Source organism: Pantherophis guttatus, chromosome 4 (genome assembly GCF_059756535.1).
Source record: "Pantherophis guttatus breed Tessera chromosome 4, ASM5975653v1, whole genome shotgun sequence".
NCBI classification, from domain to species: domain Eukaryota; kingdom Metazoa; phylum Chordata; class Lepidosauria; order Squamata; family Colubridae; genus Pantherophis; species Pantherophis guttatus.
In genome coordinates, this window is record NC_142066.1 from 96,220,799 (window position 1) to 96,237,947 (window position 17,149).

Below are 17,149 nucleotides of genomic sequence, written 5' to 3' on the forward strand. Positions count from 1 at the left end.
ACCTGGTACCTTCCCTCTCTTTCCGTTTTCAATCAACCACTATTTAAAACAGGGGTCCCTGATTTGCTCTGGACTCCTGAACAGCCAAGTTGACTGCAGACCATTGAAATCAACGGGGCATGCCTTCTTCACTCAACCTCACTGCTCAGGACATCAGAAGAAAACAAAAGATTGCCCGCATTCTCCACCAATTTGTTGGAAATGAATTCAACCAACAAGCATGAGTCGATGAAACACAGAGACTTTATTAAAAGAAAATAATAAAAACAATTTTGCAAAATAGGGTGGTATCCCAGCAGATCTCAACAAGGAGTTTGAGCCAGGAAGCCACACATAAAGTTTCAAAAACATTACATTTTATAATTCCCTATCCCGACGCTGCTCCCATGCCCCTCCTACATTGCATCCAGTGACTGATCACGGCTAATCCAAAGCACCTTTTAGAGAGAACATCATCTCTTTCTCTAATTACATGTTCATTAACACCTCCCTATAACTACCCATAAAATATTTTGCAAGCATGGCTCTTTCTTATCTCTATTGGCTTGGCACTAAAGAGTGGGCCTCTTTCTAATGGGCCTCAAACAAAAGAAGATATATTCTAACACAACGTTGTTACATATTGGTATGCTTTCAACATGTTCTCCAACTATCTTAAAGCAGAATAATGTCTAACAAATTTAACCGAGTAGCAGAGCTGGAAGGGACCTTGCAAGTCATCCAGTCCAACCCCCAATTTTGACCCCCTGATCAAAATTGAATCTTCACTTATATGCATTTCTAACCTATATATCTACATACTAATTTATTTTTGAATTTTCTCATATCCTACAATGCCACTTTTGTAAACACATGGATTTTTTGAGTGAAAATGAAACAAATTTCAATGTAAAAATTAACAAATAAATATATATTTATTGAACTGGAAGTCACTCTGAAAACCTTTGCATTTGAAGCATGATATAAATATGTTCAATGAGTATTTTTCTGATATTTTCAAATAAATTTTCTCTTAAGACTTTCTGACTGAGAAAGAAATGTAGTCTTTACTACGTTGTTCAACACAGTACCCAAACGCACAGTACCCAAACGCTGCCAAATTCAATTTCAAGGCAAACTATATGTATTGCTTTTGGGAATCTGCTTAAAATGCTTAAAACAATAAGTTTGTTTCTCATGAGATGTTATTTGAATAAAATGAATTTTATTCATTTTTCCTTTTGGAAAACTATATATAATAATACTGAACAGATTTAATTAAACATCAGCTTTGATATTAAATTCATTTCCATGCAGAGGAGGATCAAAAATGGTGAGATGGTGGCTACCACAGTTATTTAAACCCTACCCCTTTTCATATGCATTGATAAATGTAAAAAGGGATGGAGCTTCAGTTGTTCTTTAAGTGAGTTCAGAAATGTGAAAAATAAAAAATAAATCATGCAGTCACAAGTGCTATCTTGGCTTTTTAATCTCCCCCTTCAAACAGCCCTGTTTTTCTTGATACTAGTCCAGTATGATACAATTTGCTGTTGAATAATTTTAAACACAAGAATCTATAGTTAACACCAGAAAATCTATATTCATTTTATTGTCACTCTCAAGACGTTCCTCCTCATACAATGTGAATATAGTTTCCAAAATGAGTATAGTTATCAAGGGCTAAAGGAGAATGACTAGCCAAAGTCATCTGGCTTCTGGATCTGAGCCTGGTCCAGTACTTCAACCACTACACTATGCCAATTCCCAGTTATATTTAGAGCAATAATACAGCAACTATCAGGACTTCCATTCATCATTTATTAATTTCTGGGTCTATCCTGAACAAGATTAAATCTAGAGTCAATTCCATATAATTTAGTAAGCATCATTACATCATTTATTAAGATAAAATTCTAGATAGATCACTAAAGGTATGATTAAATCCAGCAATTAAGATAAGCCAGTGGTGGGATTCAAATAAGTTAACAACTAGTTCTCTGCCCTAATGACCAGCTGGGTGGGCATGTGACTGGGTGGGCATAGCCAGCTCAACGTCACTCATGTTGAGGGGCGCTTCATCTCACCCAGCCTCTCATGACCAATGCTGTAACGGTCATAAGTGTGAAAAGGGGTCATAAGTCACTTTTGTAACTTTGAATGATCACTAAATGAACTGTGATAAGCCAAGGATTATCTGTACAAAAATACAAAAAACTTATTTGCTTGCAAAAGCTGCCCTAATTACCAATCATTAGATTAGAAATGGGGGAATTCACACTGAAGATCAATGACAGTCCCAGCTGTCATGGAAACCTAAACCATTCTGTCTGAATACCTTCCTTTTTATCAACAATACCTGCAACCCAGTTACAAATCAGGCAGGGTGCCAGAGCACCTTGAGGAATTAAAATAGTTAAAATGCAACGATAACTATCAGCAGCCAACTCTTGCTCATAAAGTGAAACTGTTTAGCAGAGAAGTCATTTAAGCTCTCCAGAAAATGAGTGGGCATACTTGGGCTACTAAATGCCAAGCTAAAGAGAAAAATTAACAAAGTATATAGGGGATCCAGGTTCAATTATCTGCCCTCCCAAGCTTGTCAGGATCACAATAAGATTAGTACATGCCACAGATATCTAAATAAACTTCAAGCCTGTGTTAGAAGAAATATCCATCTGGTTCAGTTCCAAGTTGGGAGAAAGACCCTGGAAACATGGAGGCTGATTTGAAAGATGGTTTAATGAAGGAGAACCACATCTCCCTGAGATGATGTAATGAAGAGGCTTGTGTCCTGAAAGGGTGTTGGGCAATTCCTATTGTGTCTTAATGTCTTTCCTCCTGTTTTGGATCTTGAGTGAGGGCTAATCCCATTCTGCCTCTGTTCTGACTTTGCTGCAGGGAATTTTTGACTATGAGTAGAGCTATCTATCTCTTTATCTCTTAAGTGCTGATATCTGCTGTGGGCTATTAAGGAAGGTGAGGGCTGCTTTCTCCCTCTAAGAAAACATGTTTCTCCATTTCTCATCCAAGGAAATATATTTTTCCTTTTTAATATTTCTCAAAATATTTCATTCTTCCAGGAGAGGGGTGGGTGCTAACTTTCTACAGTTGGTGCCATGTTACTAAGCCTTATTATCATGAGAGAAAACTAAAATGAATTGGAAGGAGGATCCACTTACTATCAGTGAGCAATCATGTGCCTTGTCACTCTGAAGCAATGCAGACCCCTGTCCCAAAGTTGCTTTTTCAAGAGGCAACTGGACTTTTTGGAAACCAAGAAAGTCCAGTTGCCTCTTGAAAAAAGCATCTTTGGGACAACCATGACCTAGATGATTGAAGAATCCCCATGGACAAGAGACTCCTGTGCTCAGTGAACTGACAAAGCACCCTTTCCCACCCAGGAGAAGCAATCTTAGATCCATTTGCACCACTTAAAGATACCAGTTGGTCTAACTCACCTCACAAGATATCCTAAGGAAATCATCCAGATTTAACATGCCCCCAGAAATGCCCCCAGAAAGGCAGTAAAAAAATCGGACAGAGTGCCAAGCTTGCATCCTCTCAGCCATTTCTTCTATAGCTATGCCACCCTTTATGTAAATAGCTCTTAATCCAACTAGTCCCTCCTCCCAAGTCCCAGAATAAAAGTACCAGCAAAGGAAAAATAACTCAGGCTATAGAAGCTCAGGCTATAGAAAATCTGGGTGTACTGCCAAGAACCGTTAACAGCTGTTACAATGTAACAAGGCTTAACCTAGAGGCAGTTTTGAAAAACACTTAAGCAGGCTAAGAAACAACACATACAGGCACACCAGAATGCCTCTTTCCTGCCTTCCTGACAGGATTAACCCCATAAAATGGGAAAAACAAAAGACTGTTGGAAGGAGATTTCTTCCAACAGCCAGTTCGTCGAACTGCTCAGAAAGTTAACTACCAGTTCGCCTGAACTGGTGTGATCCGGCTGAATCCCACCACTAGGGGGATATGTTTGAACTAGGGGTTTCAAACATATCTTCCCATGTATTCATGAAAGATAGATTTCTTAACAGCGGATTTTATCTCCTGAATTTAATATTCAGTCTAAATATATTCAATTAATGAAGGCTAAATTGCAACTCTTATTAACTTTCTCTACTTGTGAAAATTCTCTGGCCATTTTAACAATCATATCCTGAGCCAGATTGGTTGTTGGTCTGAGGCAGAATAAAATTTCTTAAAATGTAATTTAAAATAGAATCAAAGGAATCACTTCCAATGAATAATATATTACATATAGAAGATGAAATGGCAGAGTCTGAGGACAACTTGGCGTGGCCAATTTCAGTGGGACAACTTGCCATGGATAATTTCACATGGCATAACTCAACACAATAAAAGTTATCCATCACTGTTTCTTCAACATTATTTCCATTTTTGTCAATGGAAATAATGTTGAAGAAATAATGGTGAATAACATTTATCATGTTGAGTTATCCCATGTGGAATTGTCCATGGCAAGTTGGCCCATGTCAAGTTGGCTGTGGCAAGCTGCCTCACAATGAATTGGCTGTGGCAAGATGGCCATCATGGCGATATGACTACAGTGGATTGGCCAGGGCAAAATGGCAAATTGGCCGCAGTGAGTTGTCTCACTCTGTGGGGATGGAATCAAAAGAGAAATCAGCCCAGAGTCTCTGTGTTGTCACAAGCAGATCAAGTTTAACCCCTCTTTAATTCCATTAATCCTTATCTAGTGCCCAAAGAGTGCTAACTATTAGTTGACTAGATTCCTCTGCATAAGCATGACCAATAACTCAGTTTAGAGAGGGCGGAGCTGATGTCGCGACGATATGACGGAAGGTTTCGGTGATCCGAGACCATTGTCGATATCTCTGCCGCTGGACGGTCCAGTTTGGACCTCATTGTCCTGTAGAGACAGTGATAGAGGAGGGCACATCCCGCTGATCCCAGGGACACTGCAAAGTCCCTGGTTGATCCAGGAGAAGCCCTTTTTTCCAGCGGTGAAGAGGCAGCCATTAAGCTGCTCAAGTTGGGACAGCTCCGGAACAGAAGACAATGAGAGAGAGTGTGTCAGCTTGGTGAAAGACTTTTAAAATAAACTATTTACTTAAAATAGTTTAATTAAGAACACCCTGGGGTGAAAAGATAATTAAAATTGAAGAAAGAAGAAGTTAAGTGGCCGAATTGAGCCTGAGTTTAAGTTAGTTTTTCCTACATTGCAATTTATTTTTATTTGTGGATGCCTATGGAGGATTTTATTTTTAAATTTGACCGGACTGGATTGGATTGGAGATTTCCTTTTTAGCTGCTTAATTATTAAATTCTAGTGCCTTTTTAGTTTTATATTATTTTGGATAAGTTCTGTTATTTTTTCTCTTTTATACATTTTTATTTTTTATTTTGTTTTATTGTTTATTGGATGTAGAGGAAAAGTGGAAGGAACAAGAAACACTGCCATCTAGTGGATTGAAATAGTGTATCTTTTTTTTATTGGAAAGAAAGTAGCAACTGTGTTCCATTTCAAGGACTCTGAGCCTGCTCATAGATAAGATAGTTAGAAGAGCATCAAATACTGTTTACAGGATTGTTTACTCAGGTGCTCTTCTGGGAAACTATTATTTTTTTTTCAAAAAGTTTTTTATTTTTTAAACAAAAACAACATAAAAAACATCAACCTTCCAAACACTTACAGACAGTATTTCAATCGGTGAAAATCATTTCGTGCTCTCAAAATTTTCAAACTCTCATTATATGACAGATATTCTTACCTCTAACAGAAAAAAAACAAGTGCTTAAACATTTTATCCAAATTTCATTTCATATATAATATTTCATCTCCATGCTTTATTATCTATCCATTGATAAAATAGATCCCATATCAAATAATATTGTTTATCTTTCTGTTCTCTTATTTCAAATGTCAATCTACTCATTTCAGCACAGTCCAACATTTTCTTAATAATTTCTTCATCAGTAATCATCTTCTCTCCTTTCCAGTTTTTTGCAAATACAATTCTAGCCGCTGTTAATATATTCACAATTAAATATTGTAATTCTTTGTTAAATGTCTCTGGTAAGATCCCTAATAAAAATATCTCTGGTTTAAGGTCAATATGTCTCTTTGTCATTTTTTCCAACTATGTGTGTATCTTAGTCCAAAATCTCCTTGCTTCTACGCATGTCCACCACATATGGTAATAGGATCCTGGGGTCTGATGGCACTTCCAGCACTTCTTCGATTTGCTCTTAAACATTCTGGCTATCCTCGTCGGGGGTAAATACCACCTGTAAAACATCTTATACAAATTCTCCTTATATGCTGTAGACATTGTCATTTTATAGTTATGTGACCACAATTTTTGCCATTTCTCTAAATCAATACAATAACCAAATTTTCCCCCCATGCTATCATTGACTCTTTAACTTGTTCTTCTTCCATTTTTGCCTCTAGCAAGTGTCCATATAACTTTTTAATTACATGGTCATCAGAGCCCATCAATATCTTATCTAAAGTAGTCAAAGCATTATAAAAACCTTCTTGTTTAAGATCTTCTCGATATCTAGAAAATATTTGCATATATGAAAACCAATCCATCTTAAATCCCTGATTTTCTAAGTCTTGCTTTAATTTAAGTTCACCCTTTTTATCCAATAATTCACTATATTAACCCTTTAATTAATAAATACCCCTGTATTTTAGTTCCTTTGTACCATAAAAAGGCATGCCACCCCATCAACAAATCATGTCCCTCCAAATTCAATAGTCTAGTATTTTTCAGTGTTACCCATTCTTTAATCCACATTAAACTAGCTGCTTGATAATATAATTCAAAGTTAGGTAAACCAAAGCCACTCCTCACTTTAGCATCTTGTAACAATTTAATTTTTATTCTTGCCTTTTTTCCTTGCCAAATATATTTCAATATCATTTTATTCAAATCTGTAAAAAAACCTTGTCCAACTTTATCGGAATTGTCTGAAACAAATACAACATTCTAGGCAAAATATTCATCTTAATGGTTGCAATTCTCCCAATTAAAGATAGTTGCAAGTTTCCCCATTTTTCCAAATCTTGTCCTATCTGTCGTTTAACCTTATTATAATTATTTTCCTTAAGAGAACTACACCTTGCTGTCAATTGTATCCCCAAATATTTTACCTTATTCGTAACCTGTATATTTGAAATCTCCATCAATTTTTCTCTTTGCTTTTTCAACATATTTTTAGTCATTATCTTTGTCTTTTCTTTATTAATTTTTAGGCCAGCCACTTCTCCGAACTCTCCAATTCTTTCTAGCAATTTATTTATAGATGTTAAGGGTTCTTCCATGATAAAAACCAAATCGTCTGCAAAGGCTTGTAATTTATATTCCTCTTTCTGAATTTTCATACCTTTTATCTCCTTTTTGTCACTGCGTTCTTTTATTTACCAGCTGAGCTCTCATTTCTGGACTATCAGACTTTCCGTAGCTTGCCAAGAATTGTTATCAGTAAGCTAAACTGTGCAAGTCTGTCCACCCACATTCCTTTACACTCACTTTCCTTTCTTTTCTTGCCAGAAAGGTCCGGCTGAGAAATAGCCGGCACGAACTTTTTCAAAATGTAACAATTAATTTTCTTAGTTAGTGAGATGTTTTATTTTCTTTATAACAAATAAATGAGTTTCCTTAGAAGATATTTCTTCGGGTTTTGTTTTCTTAAAGTATGCTTGCAAGGAAAAGTCTCGATCCACTCCTCATAATCAAGGTGCGATTAGGCAGAATGGGATTAATTAGTGCCCTGACAACCTGGTAGCAGGACGATGGTTGAATTATGGCTTTTTCCTTGCTCGTTACTTTGATAAGACCTCTAGGCTAATTAGACAGATGATTTATTTTGCAACCGAGGAACGCTAATTAATTATCTGCTAAGATGCCAAGAAAGAAGAAAAAGGGCAAAATGAAACTCAGAGCATTCCCTATTAATGATTTCAACCTCTCCTATGAAGAAAAGGCATCAGGAGAGAGATAAGAGAGAAACTGCTTTTGAAGATAACGTGCTACAACTGAGGTCAGTAGCGTCTCCTTCTGAATATGCATGCTCTCAAACAGTCCTCCCAGAGCCTTCTGTTTTTGTAAAGCTTGGTGCAAGGCCAAAGCATTCACAAACTGCCCAGCATTTTCCCCCCTACGCAGAGAGAGAAATAATTCATTATTCTCCTCAAAGCTCTCAGCTCGCCCTGGATGAGCAAACTATAAAAGCCTATCATAACCATATAAAGTTTTATGAACATGAGCTATCCCAGGCAAAAATGGCTTTGTTTATGCTTGAGCAAGATAAGGGAGAATCTCGTGACTTCAAAATCTCTAAAAGCGCCATTTTGGCTCCTTCTTCGGAGCCAAAGACACACCCCCTGGTGGGTTTTGTGTCAGGCCAATCAGAACAGACAGCTGTGCACACATCACATGTCTTATATAATCACTCCTACTCTAAGATTATAAGTGCCACATCAGCAGAGAGATTATTTGAGCTGCCCGAAGCTAAAGGTGCAGCACCATCTGCTGGCGAAAGTAATTTACTAGAGAAAGCTGAAAGGCATCGCAGCCTACATGAACATTTTAAACTATTACAGAAGGCTCTATTAGACATGTCCTTAACTCATTCAGAGATTCAGGCTGCAATGCAACAAGTGTCTCCACAGGCCCAAACTCAAGCACCCCCTGGTGGTGCTGGTGTCCTTTTAAATGGAACACAACAAAGCTTAATGCAGCAAAGGCAAATGACTGCGTCTCCAGCAGGTCATGCTAATATTGCAGCTCAAGCACAAATGGCAGCTGGAACACAACAGATTCCAGTGCAACAGCCTCAACCACAAATGCATGCACACGTGCCTCCAGCTGTACAACCAGGGCCAGCTCCTGGTCCACCTCCAGCGCAACAAGTGCCTTTATTTCCACAGCCAGCACCTCAAATGCACATTCCTAAACAGGCATCCTCTGTTGCTCCACTGGCTGGTGAGTCCAAATTAAAGATGTCAGGACAGAATTACAAGGCCTGGGTCAGTGAGATTGGATTGTTACTTCACAGAGAAGGTACTCACTGTATGATTTTTAATCCGCCTCCTCAGCCATGGTATTCTGCAATAAGAGATTTAGAAACTAAAGCTTGCACAACATTATTGATGTCCATGGATACTGAACTGCAGGTTACCTTTTCGCCTGATGCAACTGCCCAACAAATTTGGGCCCAATTGGAAAATTGCTACAGGCCTGTTTCAATTGAATCTTCATGTTTGCTTATGTCTGAATTCCATGGTTCGAGATTGAAACCTGGTGAACAAATTGGAGGACATTTGACCAAACTGAAAGGACTGAGAAGAGAATTGAGAGAAAGAGGCTATAATATTGAAGATATTCAAATGATCAGCATTATTATTAACTCTTTGAATTATGAATGGAAAGATGCCATTACAAAGATTAATCAAGTCCCAATTGCTCAACGCACAGTGGACAATGTATGCAGACTTTTAATTGAAGAAGAAGCACTCATGTTAGCCATGCCACACTTGAGAGGACCACCCGCATCAAGAGCTCCAGCTAGGTGCCCCTTCCGAGGAAGGACCTATGCTCCAAGGATGCCAAGATGCTACATCTGTGATTGTGTGGGACATGCCACCCGGGATTGTCTCCAACGAGTTCCAGCTCCCATCACGTACCAGCCCAGAGGAACAGACTTCAGAGGCAGAGGCAGAGGCGGAAGACAAGGTCGTCGTGGTCCCCGGCGTGATCCACAAGCTCCACTCGCCACACTGGCTTTAACCAATGATCCACAACTTCAACCAGAGTACGACAGATGACTCCTGTGGACTTTGGACAGTGGTGCAGCTTTGCATGTTACCTACAGAAAGGAACTTTTCACAGAGATACACGAGCCTGAACCTGAACTACGTGAACTTTATTCTTTTTCAAATCATCCTTGTCAGGTCAAAGGAAAAGGAACTATTTATGTTGAAGAGCTCGATGAATTCATTCCTGATGTTTATTATATACCAACAGCAACTAGTAATTTGCTTAGCCAGAGTCACTTGTCTAGAATGTTAAAATTCCAGGTTCACCACCTTGAAAATGCAAGTTACATAGTTAAAGATGGAGATATTGTTGCTGGAACCATATTAATTGGTGGTGTCTATTACTTAAAGCCAAAGCCTAAACCACAAACACAGGCAAGTATACAAACTCCAAAAAAAGAGAGCACAGGCCCAGAGAGAGATGCTCCAGTGAGAGATCCTGTTGCTGCTCCAAAGGCTCCTAAAGCCAACAAAAAGAAAATTTGGAAACAGATTGCTCAGAGCAAGCCTGAGGTTCCTCATAAAACTGTTAATGTTGAGAATTCACTAACTGGTAAACCTTTGCATTCTAGATGTATCCATAAATGGCATAGAAGATTGGGGCATGCCAGTTTCCGTGTTCTTAGGAAGATGCTGGAGTTCGCAAAAGGTTTGGATCTAAACGGGTGTAAGGTGTTTTTGGATTGTGCTGTCTGCAAAAAGACCAAATCCAAAGCAGCAGCCATTCCCAAATGCGCTACATGCCTGTCAACACACATTTTTAATTGGTTCACACTGACATAGTTGGTCCTTTTCCACCATCATTTGGTGGTAGAAAGTATTTTCTAACAATTGTTGATAATTACTCTAGATATGGATATGTATATCCTATGAAAGAAAAATCTGAGACCTTTCAGATCTTTAAAGACTTTGCAGCCCGTGTCTCCACCCAACACCAAGTTCGCATTGCCAGAATCCAGAGTGATCGTGATGCTGAATTCATATCTCAGCGTTTCCAGGACTGGATGCGTAAGAATGGAATTCTTCATCAAACTTTGGTCCCTTACACACCGGCTCACAATGGAGGGGTACTGCAAACCATGATGCGTTGTCTTCTAGAAGACGCCAACCTTGATATGATATACTGGGGTGAAGCTATAAAATATGCAAATTACATTGTCAATCGTACTTGGAGCAGTGTAATAAATCAGACTCCTTTCTTCATGTTGTATGGCTACAAGCCCGATCTTAAAAACATCCATATTTTTGGTTCATACGCTATGGTGAACATTCCCTTAGCTCAAAGAAGAAAAGGAGGTCCAGCAGCAAAAAGACTGAGATGTATGGGTATTGATGATAACTCAAAATGGAGCAAATTTATTGACTCTAAACATGTAATTATGATTTCCCAATCTGCTAATTTTGAGGAAGATGTTGACTGGTCCAGGATTAATTCCAATGATCCTGGAGTTTATTTTCCTAGAGATGATACTGCTGATGCCACGCAGATTGATGATCAAGATTCCACTGGTTCTTCTCAACCCGATGTTCCGTCTTCGCAAGCCGCGGATGCTGACACTAGTGACGAATGTGAGGACGAGGATGAAGCAGAAGAAGACTGGACTGGTGTTCCGAGACGTTCCAAGAGGGCCACAAAAGGAATCCCTCCACAATGATATTCTTGGCAACTGACAAAAGCACCCTTGCCTTTGATTTGCAATGTTACACTTCCACCTGATAATTTCACACAAATCAAGCAGTTTCCTGATTCAGAGCAAGACAAATGGTATGAAGCAATGCAGGTTGAAATGGACAGTCTAAAGAAACTCAAAGTGTTTACACCTGCAAAACCTCCAGCAAACAAAAAGATCATTGGCACTCGATGGGTCTACAGAATCAAAAAGAAACCAAATGGTGAGTCATTGTACAAGGCCAGACTTGTAGCTCAGGGTTTCGCTCAACGTTATCCTGAGGACTACACAAATATCTACTCACCGACAGTTCAAACTGAGAGTGTAAAAATTGCTTTAGCAACTGCAACTATCCTTGGTTTAGAAGTTTTCCAGTTCGATGTTGACATGGCTTATCTACATGCAGACCTAGATGAAGAGTTCTACGTGAAAGGTCCTCCAGGATTCCGACAGCAAGAAGGGGATACCTGGTTTCTAAACAAAAGTCTTTATGGTCTGAAACAGTCTGGTTTAATGTGGTACTTATGTCTTACTGACAAACTAAATTCAATGGGCTTTATTAAGTCCGAAACTGATGAGTGCGACAAAAAGATCTAACAATGCATATGAGATAGTTCTTGTTTATGTTGATGATATTGTTTATATTGGTCCAAATAAGCAAATGAGTGAGATTTTTGCCAAAGCTTTGCAGAGATACTTCACATTGAAATCTTTAGGTCATATTAGCACTTATTTAGGTGTTCAGATTGAAAAAACACAAAAGGGGTTTAGTCTTTCACAAGAAGATAAAATTGAACAAATTTTGCATCATTGCAACATGAAGGATGCTAACACAACAAAGACACCCATGCAAACAGATTTTCATAACTTGATACAAGAAGCAAGTCCTGAGTTCGAGGATCAAACACTTTATCATTCAGTTATTGGGTCACTGTTGTACATTAGTAGTTGGACCAGACCCGACATTGCACTTAGTGTTAATCTCTTATCTCGACACGTAGGTAAGGCAAAACAGTTTCATTGGACATGCGTTAAGAAATTATTGAGATACCTAAAATACACTAAACACTTGAAATTATTGTTAGAACCAACACATACTGATTATGCAGAATTATATTGTTATGCAGATTCTGATTGGGCAAGTGATAAGAAATCACGTAAAAGTACTTCAGGTTATATGATGTTCTTAAATGGATGTCCTGTTTATTGGCAAGTACATAAACAGAATTTTGTTTCTTGTTCATCTACTGAAGCTGAATATGCTTGTGTTTCAGATGCATGTAATTCTCTAACTTGGTTTGATGCTTTAGTCACAGATATCTGGACACACCCGATCCGACCGATCACCGTGATGGAAGACAATGAATCGGTGGTTTATATTTCTGAATCACATTTCACAGGTTCTAGGTCCAGACACATTGACATCCGTTATCAAAACATAAAACATTTAGTGAAAAAAGGTTTTGTTAAAATGCAGTATGTATCTACACATGATCAGATTGCAGATATGCTCAACAAACCGCTTCCAGCAGCTCAACACGAGTATCTGTGTAAGAAGATGTGCCTTATTTGATGATGTACCTGATATTCGCTCAACTGGCAAAAGAAGGGGATGTCACTGCGTTCTTTTATTTACCAGCTCAGCTCTCATTTCTGGATTATCAGACTTTCTGTAGCTTGCCAAGAATTGTTATCAGTAAGCTAAACTGTGCAAGTCTGTCCACCCACATTCCTTCACACTCACTTTCCTTTCTTCTCTTGCCAGAAAGGTCCGGCTGAGAAATAGCCGGCATGAACTTTTTCAAAATGTAACAATTTTCTTAGTTAGTGAGATGTTTTATTTTCTTTACAACAAATAAATGTGTTTCCTTAGAAGATATTTCTTCAGGTTTTGTTTTCTTAAAGTATGCTTGCAAGGAAAAGTCTCGATCCACTCCTCATAATCAAGGTGCGATTATCCCAAAGGCAGAATGGGATTAATCAGCGCCCTGACACTTTTCTTCTCTAATATTTTTGTTTAGCACTTCCAATGTCAATATAAACAACAATGGGGACAGTGGACATCCTTGTCTAGTGCCTTTCTCTATTTCAATATATTTAGAAAATTCTCCATTTATCATTACCTTAGCCTTTTGTTTTGAGTATATAGCTTCAATTGCCTGAAGAATTTTTTTCCCAAAGCCCATCTCCTCCATCTGTAACATCATAAACCGCCAATTGACATTGTCGAAGGGTTTTTGTGCATCTAAGAATATCAAGGCCATCTGCTTTTCAGGGTATGCTTCATAGTATTCTAAAGTGTCCAAGATTATTCTTATATTGTCTCGGATTTGTCTTTTAGGTAAGAATCCGTTTTGATTGGAATGTATAAAATTATTCAAATATCTCTTAAGTCTTTCTGCCAATATCATAGCAAAGATTTTATAATCTGCGTTTAGCAGGGATATCGGCCTATAGTTTTTGATTTGTTGTGGGTCTGTCTCTTCCTTATGAATCAAAGTGATGTATGTCTCAGTCCATGTCTTGGGTATTTCTTTTTTTTAATATTACTTCATTCATAACCTCCAGCATTGGGATCAATAGTGAATCTTGTAGAGTTCTATAATATTCGGCTGGCAGTCCATCTGGACCTGGCGCCTTTCCAGTCTTCTGTTTCTTAATTGCCTCAGTTAGCTCCATCATTGTTATGTTTCCATCCAATAACTCCTCAATCTCTTTGGGAATTTTTGGTAGTTTAGCTTTTTGTAAATACCTTGCCATTTTATCCTCTTCTATCACGTCTTTCTTGTACAGTTGTGTATAGTATTCCTGTATTATTTCCCCCATCTCTTTGTTTCCAAATCTACTTTGTCCTTGATGATCAATTAATTGCGTTATTTTCCTTGATTCTCTTTCTTTTTTCAATTTATATGCTAACCATCTGCCAGGTTTATTTGTATTTTCAAAATAATTCTGTTTAGCAATTCTTATTTTTTGCGCTAATTCTTCCTTCTCCAGTAGATCCATTTTGTGCTTTATAGTATTCATTTTAATTTTTACATCTTTCTTATATGGATCTTTCTGCAGTTCTTTTTCAAGTCTTTTATGATCATCTCTCAAAGCTTTAAGAGTTTGTCTTTTCTTCACATTTCTTTTCCGTGTATAATCAATGATTAACCCTCTGGCAAAGGCTTTCATTGTATCCCAACGGTTTTGTATCGATGTTTCTTTCTTATTCTCCTTGAAAAAAAGTCCAATTCTCATTTCATTTTCTGTGTAAAATCTTTCTCTTTTAATATTGTATTGTTCAATGTCCATCTAGATCTGCCTTTTCGCCCTTTCCAAATAGCAATCACTGGATTATGATCCACCCATGTATTAGTATCTATATTCGCTTATTCAATATTTAAAGTCAATTTCATTGTTGCCCATATCAACTATTATTGACAGGCGGCTGAAACTTGAAAGAAGAAGATTGCAGTGACTCTGGAAAGAGAGCTGTAAAACTTGCTGAGACTTACAAAAGAGCTTTTGGATGTTGCACAGTTGTGGATTTCTCTTTTAAATAGAAAGTATTCTTTTTAATTTCTTTTTTTTGGGGGGGGTATTATTTTTCTATTATTCCACTTTTCCCTCTTTCAATTATTTTTAATTGGAATGTGTTTGCTTTTAGAAGACCTTTAATATTTTTAAATTTTTGATATATATTTTTCTTCTTTTTTGATGGAAGATTATTACTGCATTCAATACCCGTTTATTTAATTGGATTAAGGCATACAAGAGCCTGGAGAAATTCCTTTTTGTTTTTTTTTACTTTACCTTTTCTTTTTTTGATTGGAGATTGCTAATTTGGTTTTTATTCTTCTATTCAATTGGATTAGGGCACACAAGAGCCTGAAGATTTTGTTTTCTTTGGATCTTCCTTTTGTTTATTTTTATTTGGGATATCTATCCTTTATAAAAACGGATTAAGGTATAGAAGAAATAAGATTTTTTGGCTGTTTGAATAGTTTGCAACCATTCCTTAGACATGAGTAAAAAGACAGCAGCTATAGTTCTTCTGCATCGACTCCCTCTTTTTCACCATTGGGAGGAGAATGATCTATACAGTCGATGTTGCAACAGGAAAAGGAAAAGGAAAGGGAGCGTGAGAAGGAAAAGGATGCGAGAATGCAGATGATTTTGCAAGGAATACAAGACATACAATTAAAAATAGTGAGCATTGAACAGAGAGCAGAAAAGATTGAACAAAGAACAGGAAAAACAGATGAAAAAGTGGAGAACATACAACAAATGATGAAGAAATACGAGGACAGACTTCAAAAAATTGAAGAAAAGGAAGAACAAAGAGACAAAAAAATTAGAGATATGGATAGCAGATTAGATGAGGTTGAATGTGATAAGAGTGGAATAGGATGGGAGATGGACAAATCAGAATTCTATTTAAGATTTCAAAATATTGAAGAAGAAAAGGGAGAAAATTTGGCAGAAAAAATGATAGAAATTCTAGCAGAAGCATTAGAAATCACTAAAGAAAAGATGATGGATGACATAGATGAGATATTTCGAGTATATACAAGATATGCAATGAGAAATAAACTACCAAGAGAAGTTCATATAAGATTCACCAAGAAATCAATTAAAACACAAATATTGCAAATTACAAAAGAGAAAACACTGAAATATAAGGGCAAGGAAATTGTGGTTCTGAAGCAAATACCGAGAAGAGTGAGAGAGATGAGAAGAGAGTATCAATTCCTGACAAAAATATTCCTCCAGAAAGGTGTGAATTATAGATGGCTGATACCAGAAGGCCTGGTACCTACATGGCAAATGCAAAGATTTAAAATAAATTCAATTGATAAAGCCAAAGCATTTCATGTTGAATATTTTAGAGAAAAGGAAGTAGAGTTAAGAAGGGAAGAGTCATTGCTCGAATTACAAGAGGAATGTCTAGCAATGATTGAAAAGGAAGAAGGCACAGTAGGGAGCATTGTAGAGTATAAAGAACAACATGAACTGAGATCTACTAGAGCAACAAATCCTTCTTATAAAGTATGAATATGGAAGAGAAAAAAATTGATTACAATGAACATAAATGGACTTAATTTAGCAATTAAAAGAAGAAAGGTATTTCATAAATTAGAGAAATTAAAGTTGGATATAATTTGTCTACAAGAAGTGCATATTAAAAAACAACATGAACAACTGTTGGTACAGCCAAAATTAGGGAAATTATTTGCTTCATTGCCGCAATGTAAGAAAAGAGGAGTGGTTTTATATATTAGAGATACAATATCAGCGGAAAAAATTTATGCAGATGAAGAGGGAAGAATTTTGATGGTGGAAATGATAAACAATAACAGGAAAATACTATTAATAGCAATATATGCTCCAAATGACAATCAAGAAAATTTCTATAGAAAATTATATATGAAACTAATTGAACTGGACTATGAAAATATTTGCATGATGGGAGATTTTAATGGCATAGTGGATGGGAAAATGGACTATAATACACAGAAGGCAACAAAACAAAGTAGAAGAATTCTGCCGAAATCTTTTTTTAAGATGATAGAGGAAATAAATTTAAAAGATGTATGGCGAGAAAGAAATGCAAAAATAGACAATGTACTTTTTATTCTAACAGACATTTATCATGGTGTTCTGCCCCAGCTCTGGATTCCCAAGG